Source organism: Miscanthus floridulus, chromosome 2 (assembly GCF_019320115.1).
Source record: "Miscanthus floridulus cultivar M001 chromosome 2, ASM1932011v1, whole genome shotgun sequence".
NCBI classification, from domain to species: Eukaryota; Viridiplantae; Streptophyta; class Magnoliopsida; order Poales; family Poaceae; genus Miscanthus; species Miscanthus floridulus.
This window is the reverse complement of record NC_089581.1, coordinates 36,786,022-36,797,435: the sequence shown is the minus strand read 5'-3', so window position 1 is coordinate 36,797,435 and position 11,414 is coordinate 36,786,022. Positions and strand designations below refer to the sequence as shown.

At 50.2% G+C, this 11,414-nt stretch overlaps 1 long non-coding RNA gene across 1 annotated transcript; it reads left to right on the top strand.

The window, feature by feature from the left end:
• On the top strand, positions 1-2,488 carry LOC136538464 (uncharacterized). Its single transcript, XR_010779353.1, has 7 exons — positions 1-373; positions 456-672; positions 763-960; positions 1,050-1,223; positions 1,304-1,684; positions 1,771-1,970; positions 2,290-2,488. It is a non-coding gene; the product is annotated as an uncharacterized lncRNA (long non-coding RNA).
• The last annotated feature ends 8,926 nt before the right edge of the window (positions 2,489-11,414 follow it).

Genomic DNA, 11,414 nt, shown 5'->3' with positions numbered 1-11,414 from the left:
GGCCCACTAGGAGGAGCTACCCCTCGGTTTACGCCAACCGAAGGGACATGGCGGTGGCTGAGGAGGTGGAGGCGTTAGAGAGGCCGAGGAGGCCAAGAGGCAGGAATAGGCAAGAGCCATTGACTGACCATGGGCGTAGCTCCTCATGTGACCCTGTGCACGATGACGACCTTCAGCACACGGTGGACGGGGACGGGGGTCCATGGACGGAGGATGAGGAGGCAGTTCTAGCGATGGAGGATAAGGAGGCGGTGATGGTAGGGGGTTCCACTTCCTCTAGTACATTGAAGCCCTACTAGTGAGGTCCTGTAAAGCTCCCGAAGCGACCGATACTTGTTGAGAGGCGCCCACTGATTGCACCCGAGGGCGATAAGTAAGTAACTTCATATGTTCTTCATTTGATATGTTGAAAAATCATAATAACAAGTAATAACTATTGTGGACCACTTGTGCAGGAACTGGGTGCTTGTGGACCAGGTGGCCCCGGCACGCAATGTGAATGGCATCCTGGGACTTCTGTGCAAGGAACACTTCCCTGGCCTGGTTAGGAAAGGAGATCAGGATTGGGAGCCGGCCTAGACGTTTGACCACTATGCCCTCATGCAGGATGCTCTAGATTATAATGGCATCTGCTGAAGAAACAAGGCAGATCGGGTGATTAGGGAGTTGTGGGTAAGTCTTTCTTGCACTACATTCCTCAATTCCTCGCATTCATTGGACATTCTTGAAATAAAATAATGGATACCTCGTGTCTTTATGCAGGACTTCTTCAGAATCCAGGAGGGACAGGAGGAAAGTGTGTATCAGATGGCTTACGCTTCCTGTAAAAGGTGTGTCATGGACTTGCACTACGAGTCCTGCATCTAGGCCCACATAGACTACAACGCCAAGTTCCTACTCAGGCATGTCAACAAAGAGGAGGCAAGACAGATGATGCTAACAAGGGAGCAGTACATACAGGTAAATACAAAACATGAATATTCATTTCTTTTGAGATTAAGTATGCTTAATTTGATCTTCTGATATGTCGTCTACTTAATGTCCTGTAGGCGATTCCAAGCTAGTGCGCCACCCACCCCGATTGCTGGGAATATATTATGGACACCTGGTTGGACGGGGACCGATAGAAGAAGCACGAGGAGGCCCGTGATAGGCATTTGCAGATGCTAGGTGTACCTCACCATCAGGGCAGCTGTAGCCTCAACAAATATGCAAAGGCATATGTAAGTCTCTGCCATTGCTCTAATCTAGCCATGCTCAATTCTACATCATTTCTAACCACATGTTGTTGTCTTTCTCGTAGTCGAATGCACACGGTGGCTAGCCAGTTGGTCAACTCAAGGCATATGCTCTGGCTCACATGGGCAAGGCGATGGCCAACATTGAGTATGACCTAGATGCCCTGGTTGAGGCGTACACCAACTCCAGCGTCCATACCCGCATCTCTTCGTACACGGAGGTGGCAAGGTCAGTCCACAGGCTAGGCTACGATCCGAGAACCGAGGAGCGCCTTGATCCTTAGCTCATGATGAGGGTGGGGCAAGGCAAGAAGCATGGGCGGTTCTGGATTGGCGATGATGTCCTCGACACGGCCTCTACTCCTCCTCTCCACCAGCTCCGAGCATCGAGCACGAGCTCAAGCGTGCCCATATGCCAACGACCGACCGCAGTGTTGGCACTCCAAGTAAGCATTCCTGTTTCATTCATCGTTCTTTAACTTTTACATACCTTACCTATGCATTATTGAAATATTGGGGTCAAATGCTGTAGGCCTAGGTGTAGGAACTGCAGGCCGAGCGGGAGGTCGAGCGGCAAAGGCACAGGCTTTGGAGGCCCAACGGGAGCAAGATCAGTGGCAGATGGCCGAGATGATCAAGTTCATGCAGCAAATTGGCCAGCAACAAGGTTGGGCGATCCCACAGACGCTGCTTGCTCTAGATTCACCTCCACAACGTCCTGATTCTACCCTGGTGAGTATAAGTATGAAGTTTTACTTTCTATGCTGAAACTTAGAGAAACCTAGAGAAACCTAGTGGTGGTGGTGGTGGTGTGGTGGTCATGGTGGTGGTGGTGTGGTGTTGGTGGTGGTGGTCACGATATTGTGGTGCTCATGGTGGTGGTGGTGGTCATGATGGTGATGTGGTGGTGGTGGTGTGGTGGTGGTGGTGGTGGTGGTGAAGTGTTGGTGATGGCGATGATGTGGTGGTGGTGGTGGTAGTGGCAGATATTTATCTTGCATATTTATCTCTTCTCTCGTCGCTCACGTGCAATCTCTTCTATTTTATGCAGCATCAATCGGGGGCGGCGTCGAACCACCTCGAAGGGTTGCCGAGATCGCACTTTGGGCCATCCCAACCTGGACCATCGCCGTGAGCTTCAAATGGCAGCCGTTGTGATATAATGCACTTGTGAACTTTGTGAACTATGCTTGTGTGTTTGGACTTAGGACTTGGGAGTCGAGATTGTGATACTTGTATGCTATGTTTGTGTTTGTGGTGGATTGTGATATACATTTGTACTATATATATTTGTGTGATATATAGTTGTGTTATATATATATATATGATGTATATCTTGTTTGCAATGATGGAAGACTAAAAACCAAATTTTTTTTTGAATTTTTTCACTTCTTTGCCGAGTGTCATGACCATGACACTCAGCAAAGTTGGGAATCTGGGATACTAAGCTTCCCAGCTTTGCCGAGTGCCATGGTCAAGGCACTCGGCAAAGAAAATTCAAAAAAAAAACAAACTGCTTTGCCAAGTGCCTACCTAGAGCACTTGGCAAAGAAAATCCAAAAAAAAGAAAACAAGCTTTGCCGAGTGCCAGATGCAGGCACACGGCAAAGCATTTTTAAAAAAAAATAAAAACACATTTCTTTGCCGAGTGCCGACGCGTGGCACTCGGTAAAGGGGCCGTCACCATGACCTGGCCATCACGATGGCTTTTCTTTGCTGAGTGCTGTCGTGGCACTCGGGAAATCCTTTACCGAGTGCCCGACATGTGACACTCGACAAAGAAGCCTTTGCTGTGAGGGGATATGCTGACAGCTCTTTGCCGAGTGCAGCACTCGGCAAAGGCTTTGCCGAGTGCAAAGCCTTCTTTGCCAAGTGCATTGCACTCGGCAAAGCACGCGTCTCCCATAGTGTTTACTCTAGGCAACGACATGACTTTTTTTCGCTATAGCCCATTTATCAGTAAGACAAAGAGAATTACACGACGTAGCTACAAAAGACCCTCGTAGCATAAATTACAAAGCACCAAGTAAGTGGTTAATAACCTAGAATACAACTTATCAGAACAACAAAAAGAAGAGAAAAGAAAGAGCGACTGCCCTCAAAACCTAAAACCTACCAACTGAGCCTGCAAAAAAGATATAACAACGCAATGGTCGCCTACAAACAAGACAACGCCATGGTGGCAAAGAATCCACCCCAAGCAGCAACAGCGGCAAAGCATCTGCCAGCAACGACAACACCCACTGCGGCAAAGCATCTGCAGGGAATGGCCATGACACACTCGGCAACAAACATCTGCCAGAGCGGAGACCAACGATGACAATGGCGGCAAAGTATCCGCTAGAGGAAGCGATAGCGGCAAAGCATCTGTTATGCGAGCCAAACGATGATGGCAAGGTCGATTGCTGTAGGACAAACCATTGCAAGTAGAATATGGGAACATATAGGCTCAGCGAGGGACTCCACCAGAAGCCGACGGCCCGAGAGGTGGTGTAGGTGTCGGTGACCACATAGGGCGGAGCCCGAGGGATTCTACAGCGACGCCTTCAAGAAGGAGTTGATGTCCAGGGTGATCTTGGACGCCATCGACATTGGCCTTACAACTTCTAAGGCGGGATTTACTCCCAGTATCTGATGCCATTGGCTGGAAGTGCATCCCGACGATGGCAACACAGCCATGATGGTGCACGCGCAAGCGCCGTTGGCCCCACCGTGTAGAGGCCAAGGACAACGCATTGACCATGGATCCATAGCCATGGTCGACCATAGCAGGCCAGTCGGACCACCGCCGTGGCCATCGAACCGCCACTAGCCAATGGGCGGGTGCAGCCACCACCACCGACCAGCGAGCGGGCACGGCCATCGGAATCGGCCACCACCGACCAACGGGCGACATGGCCGCTGGAGCTGCTAGGGGGTAGGTTGTGCCACCGGATCTAGCCACCACTAGCTAGGGGATGGACGTAGCCGCTAGATCTGGTCGCCAACATCCAAGGGGGCGGGCACGGCCACCGGATCTAGCTGGCACTGGCCCAGGGCTGGCACGGTCGCCGAATCCAATCGCCACCGACTAGGGGGAGGGCCTGGCCATCGGATCCAGCTGCCATCAGGCAGTGCCGCCAAAGGTGCCGACAGATCGACCCCTAGGAGCGGTGCCGGCTGAGGGGGAGCTCAGGAAGGGTGAGGGGTGGGGGGAAGAGAGGGGAGGAAGGTGCTGCCGCTGCCTTTTTGAGCAGCGCCACTGTGGGCCACCGTCACCGCAAGTCGAAGGAGCGGCGATTGCAGTCAGAGGGCTAGCCCCTAGGGGGGCGAGGGGGCGGTGGCGGGAGGCCCCCCGAGTCACCTAAGAGGCAACATGAGGGCGAGGAGGCGACCGACAACGACATGACTTGGATGGGCATATGCCAACAGTGACATGGATTGAACATAGATTAAAACTTGCCACCATGAATCAGTGAAAGGGGACAAAAATTAAGTCACTAGGTGGCATGTTCTAATCTAAGTTCAATACATGTGAGTTTACATTTCTAGTGGACAGGAAGCTAAGGCTACGAGGGACATTATCAACCACTTCTACATGGAATCTCATCAAATTCCCAACCTTAAAAAATCCTCTATTCTCTATAGCAAAATGTAGATAGACCCACCAAGGATGCCATCAGAAACATTTTTTCCTATTCAGGACCTTGCTCCAAATACTAAACATCTTGGCCATCCTCTCCTCTTATCTCACATGACAAGACCAGGGCATATGAGTTCATTATCAACAAACCTAGAGCCAAACTCACCACAATGAAAGCCAACAAGCTTAACCATGTTGGATGCTGTGGGGGTATGGCCCCTAAGACATGGGTCGCACCATCGGAGGTGGCCTGGCCCACAAGATCAAGACATGCATGGCGCTGCTCGGCGTGCAACGCATGACATTGTATAGTACCAAATAGGATACTTTACTTGTAACCCTGCCCCTCCAGAGTATATAAGGAGAGGCAGGGGTCCTCTACTCGACATCATGTATTCAATATAATACACCAAAGACATAGGACGTAGGGTATTACATCGATCAGATGGCCTGAACCTATCTAGATCGCTGTCTCTACGCCTTGTGTCATCATCTGGTTCCTGATTACGCACATCCCCACCGACAAATCTACCATCATGGGATACCCCTAGGTGGACTGCCGATGATAATCTGTCGATAGTTGGCGCGCCAGGTAGGGGTGTGTGCTTGATCCATGGCGAGCCAGATGGACCTCAAATCAACAATGCGTTCTCGTCGTCAATCTCGTGGAGATCCATCCTGGTCCACGATGACGATTCATCGCTGCTACACTAGCCCCTACGACAGCAGATCCGATCTCAAAACCACCTCCAAGGTCGTCTTCACCAACAACTCACCGCTCGCCAGGTGCTCGCCATCAACGCTGACCAGACAACACCATACGCCACCGACCAAACGCTCCGTCTAAAGCTAAGTCACATTTTAATATTCTTCTAAATATTCTCCAATCTCCGTATATCGTTATAATGTTTCTCCGAACTGTTTTCTCCATGTTTGCTCTCCAAATGATTTTCCAAACCCCCGAATAGTCCTGTTGATGCTTGGACGCCTCTAGAGACGGCCCTGTCTCCGGCTCCTCCCTACACATGCTACGGGCTCTGCGCTCTGCGTTATGGGTGGTCGGCAGCGGCTCCTTGGTCACGCCTGTTCCTCCTACACGTGCACGGGCTCCGCGCTCAACGTTATGGACTATGGGCTAGCTAGGGCTAGAGACTCAGCTACACACTAACCGTTCGGGCGGTTTATATTAAACATAAATATATTGTCTCGCGAACTGATCGTCGAACTGCATATGCCATTTCATCACCATTGCTATTTTTTCTCTGGAGTTTATTTATTTGTGCATCATGTACTACCCGTTCTACATGTTTGCATTGCAGGATCATCATCTAGGTGATCGAATCACCTAGTGCTCGGGCTTCCCCACCGATCAACTGGGCGGATAGCATGGTTCATGGGCTCTATCGTCGACCAGTTGATCGAACTGTTCGCCACTCGTGCTTCATCGCCAGCTACGCCGGTTACTCCTCGGCCCTTGGATTCTTCATGCTCAAGGACTAAGTGGGCACACTTCACCGCACGGATGTCGTTAGCTACGTCAGTGCTCAGACCTCGCTGCCTACGCCGGGGACTCCTCGCTCCTCGGTGCTCGGTCATCACCAGTGATGCTGGGGACTACTCGCTCCTCGGTGCTCGGACCTTGCCGCCTACGCCGGGGACTCCTCGCTTCTCGGTGCTCGGTCATCGCCAGCGACGCTGGGGACTCCTCGCTCCTCGGTGCTCGGACATCGCCACCTACGTCGAGGACTCCTCGCTCCTTGGTGCTCGGTCATCACCAGCGACGCCGGGGACTCCTCGGTGCTCGGACATCGCCGCATACGCCGCCATCGCCAGCGACACTGGGGACTCCTCGCTCCTCGGTGCTCGATCATCGTCGCCTACATCGGGGACTCCTCGCTCCTCACTCCTCATTGCTCGATCATCGCCGTCGACGCTAGGGACTCCTCGCTCCTCGGTGCTCGGTCATCACCGCCTATGTCAGGAACTCCTTGCTCCTCGCTCCTTGATGCTCGGTCATCACCGCCGACGCTAGGGACTCCTCGCTCCTCGGTGCTCGGTCATCGCCACCTATGCCAAGAACTCCTCGCTCCTCGCTCCTCGGTGCTCGGTCATCGCCGCCGACGCCGGGGACTCCTCGCTCCTCGGTGCTCGGTCATCACCGCCTACACCGGGAACTCTTCACTCCTCGCTCCTCGGTGCTCGGTCATCATGCCGACGCCGGGGACTCTTTGCTCCTTGATGCTCGGTAATCGCCGCCTACGCCAGGGACTCCTCGCTCCTTGGTGCTCGGTCATCGCCAGCGACGCTGGGGACTCCTCGCTCCTCAGTGCTCGGTCATCGCCAGCGACGTCGGGGACTCCTCAGTGCTCGAACATCGCCACCTACGCCAGGGACTCCTCGCTCTTCGGTGCTCGGTCATTGACAGTGACGTCGAAGACTCCTCGCTCCTCGGTGCTCGGTCATCGCCAGTGACACCGAGGACTCCTCGGTGCTCGGTCATCGCCAGCGACGCCGAGGACTCCCTTGCTGCTCGGATCTTGCTACGTCTCGTCGGTGTGCTATCAAGCTGCTCCATGCTGTTTGGATCAGGGTGCTGATCTTGGGCAGCACATCTGGGGTCTTGATACGTGCATGTCAGACGACGTCGGTAAGCTTTCAGACTTCTTTGACCCTGCTACAAGATTCATTCTTCATCTTCCAGCAGGCTCGGGGACTAAGTGGGCACACTTCACCTTGCGGTGAATGTGCTTGTTCTCATCTCGAGGCTATGCCCAGGGACTGGCTGCCTACTCGGCTGGTCTTCTACTTTATGACCCTAGCACCACATGACTGCATCACCTACTGTCAGGCTCGGGGACTAACTGTGGGGGTATGGCCCCCAAGACATGGGTCGCACCATCGGAGGTGGCCTAGCCCACAAGATCAAGACATGCACGGCGCTGCTCGGCGTGCAACGCATGACATTGTATAGTACCAAATAGGATACTTTACTTGTAACCCTGCCCCTCTAGAGTATATAAGGAGAGGCAGGGGTCCTCTACTCGACATCATGTATTCAATACAATACACCAAAGACACAGGACGTAGGGTATTACGTCGATCAGACGGCCCAAACCTGTCTAGATCGCTGTCTCTACGCCTTGTGTCACCATCTGGTTCCTGATTACACGCATCCCCACCGACAAATCTACCATCATGGGATACCCCTCGGTGGATTGCCGACGATAATCTATCGACAGATGCTCACCTACATCAACTATGTTCTTGCCTCCATCTCAATCTACTATATGTGTCCACTATCCTTCTTTCCAATACTTTTGTGGAAAAAATCGATTCTATCATTTGGCCCTTTTGGTGGGCGGGTGTCCAAAGTGAAGACCCAAGCTCTACCATAGCCTATCATCCTAGAATGACATATGTCAAAAGAAGCACAACTGGGGCCTTGGAATTAGAGATCTTCACACTATTAGCAAAAGCCTCATTCTAACTGTTGCTTGGAATATTGCTATTGCTAAAAACCAATTCCTTAGCGACATTCTAAAAGCTAAATATTTCCCCTATAACTCTTTCTAGATTTCTCCTTCTTGTTGACCATCCATTCTTCAGGTTAAACCTCCTTCATGAACAATGCATTCTCCAATCCACAAAGGTAACTCTTTCATCTGGTCCAACCCTTGGTTCTCTCTCTAGTATAACATCCATGACCACCTAAAAATCTCTACGAACCATAGGCCTATGCCATGTAATGTTGCTCATCTATGGAGCAATCACACTCAAAACTGGAACTCTGCTATAATTACTAATCTTTTTATCCAACAAGTGCAACATGCCATCTTGAAGGTACCTGAAAGGTCCTTGTTTGGTTTTGGTAATTGAGTGACAACCTAGATGGACTAATTGTGTTTAATGTGAGATACAAAGGTGATTAGTCCATAGGTACACTTGCGTGAGCAACTCATGCCATGATGGTGAAGATGGTTTGGATTTGTTGCAAGGCTTATACATGTGATGAAGGAGCTCATTGCATATGAGACATGACATTGAGTCATGTGACTAAGGTGGAGAAGATCAACACAAGACTTGGCTTGATAGACAGGTTGCAAGCATGAAGGGCAAGTTGGAGGCTTTGGAGCGATGGACCATGTGGCGGTGAAACTTGAGCAAGACTTGGCGCCAATGGATGAAGGCAATGGTGAAAAGCGAGTGAGGTTAAGATCAATGAACCAACAAGGTCACATGATGATATAAAGTGGATCATATCATTTGTGATAAGTTGGTGCATGTGTTGCATCGACATTGGAGGAGATGGAATGGAAGGCGCAAGTCAAAAGTATAACCTATAGGGCATTTCATTTCACCAGTCGTAGGTGTGTACAGAAGTTTATGACCTAGTTTTAGATAGATGGCTGTACTATCAAGAGGGACAAACTTGTTTGCATATTGGTCATCTAGTGCCACTTGAGTGATCTAACATTGCAATATGCTAGGATCAAGTGGCATGGAAAGATCAAGTGAAAATCCTTTGAAAATGTTTATGAAAATGCTAACACACATACACATGGTGTTGTACACTTGGTGGTGTTGACACATTTGCAAAGGAGAAAAAGTTTGAGTTGAAAAGGAGGATTTTAGGCATGACCGGATGCTGCAACATGGATCGGACACTAGTGCAACATGCGCCCGATGCTAATGCAACTTTGACTCGATGCTAATGCAACATGCGACCAGACGTGCCTGGTACACGTGGTTAGGGAGTGACCAGACGCTACGAGAGTCTGGTCAGTGGTGACTAGACGCATTCGGTCGCTAAAAATCATCTTTGGAACCTTTCTATTCATGACCGGACTCACGGGACACCGCATCCGGTCATTGGGACAGGTGCGTCCGGTCATGAGGAGATGAAGCGCGAGTGAATTAGCCATTGGAGTCCAATGGTCGGCCTCAAATGCTAGCGACATGTGGCGTCGATCTGAGGACCGGGCTCTACCACCCAACGCTGCAACAACTATCGGACGCTATTGCAACATGCCTCGGATGCTATTGCAACATTGACCAGACACTACTACAACAACTGATCGGATGTGTCTGGTGCTATTGGCAGCAAGTTTGGTCAGTGCACAGTTAGCCCAATGAAGGTGTATAACGGCTCTATTTTCTTGGGGGCTATAAAACCAAGCATTGGTCAGCCTTGGGCTGTTTGCTGAGCACCCTTAAGCCTTGGTGTCTTATGTAGGTGTGCTTGGGAGCCCTCTAACTCACATACGCTTGATAGTGATCATCCGATTGAGTGTGAGTGTGATTCTAGTGCGATTGCATTGTGAGGTTGCATCGACTGACACTAGGTGATCGGGTTGCAAGTCGGTGGTGCTTGTTACTCTTGGATGTTGCCACCTCCTAAATGGCTTAGTGGTGGTCTCCATTGAAGCACACAAAGAAGATTATGCGGTGCTCTAGAGAAGTGATTGTGAGGGGGATTGTGCTTACCTCGCGGGAGCCACAAAGAGCAACTCTAGTAGAGCGAGATGCGATGGGAGACAAGTGGTCTGGCCAGGTTAAGTGCTAGAGCTTGTGGTAAGCACTCCACGTGGGAGAGTGTGACTTGCAGGTCACCACTAGCAAGAGGACTGGTGGCAACCTTGGAGCTTTGTCTCAATAGGGACTAGCATGGTGTTGGCAAGCACATGAACCTCAGGATAAAAATCATCGTGTCATCCTTGTCTTCCTGTTGGTTTGCATCCTCATTACATAGGTTTGTAGTTACTTCATTTACATTGTGCTTGTGTAGTTGCTCTTGTAATTAGTTAGCTTGTATAGCTTGCGAGTTACCTTCTTTCTTATGTAGCATAGAAGTAGCTCCCGTGCGTGACTAATTCAGTTTGAGTAACCTTGTTAGTCACATTACTTAGTTTGTGTAGCTAAGTAATTTGCGCTCTATAATTTGGCTTGTGTAGCCTTATTATTGAGCATTGCTAGTGAGCTTAGATGGCTTTGTGCTTTTGGTTACTAGCATGTGTAGGAGCTCCCCCGTTGCTTGAAGTACTAGTGGCATAGGTTTATGTGACCTTACTTCTTGAATTGGTTAGGTGAGCTCTAACTAGCCCGGCATCTTAGTTGCTAGTTTAGGTGCTTGAGAACATAGATAGAGGGGTGTAGTCTTGGCTAGAACGATAGTTTTAATTCCGCATTTGTTTCGGTTAGGCGGTGCATTTATTTTTTAGAAAGGACTATTCACCTCCCCTCTAGTCCGCCATCTCGACCCTACAGTACCCAAAGTCATGTCGCAAGAGGAATACATCCTTACATGGACTCTAAATCCTAAAGGTATTTGCTCCGCAAAGGAGGCCTATAGATTCTTAAACACCCAAATGTAGGTACAATTACCTCCTCAATTAAGTTTGATTCTTGTTATTTACTTTTTAAGGGTACAAATGGTGTTAGTTTGTTGGTACACTGATTGTGGACCAAAAAACTTAGTCACTAGCCTTGGAGGACCCTATGGGGTGTACAACCCCGGATACCCATGACAGGCCATATGGGCTGTGCCCCTAGGGGTG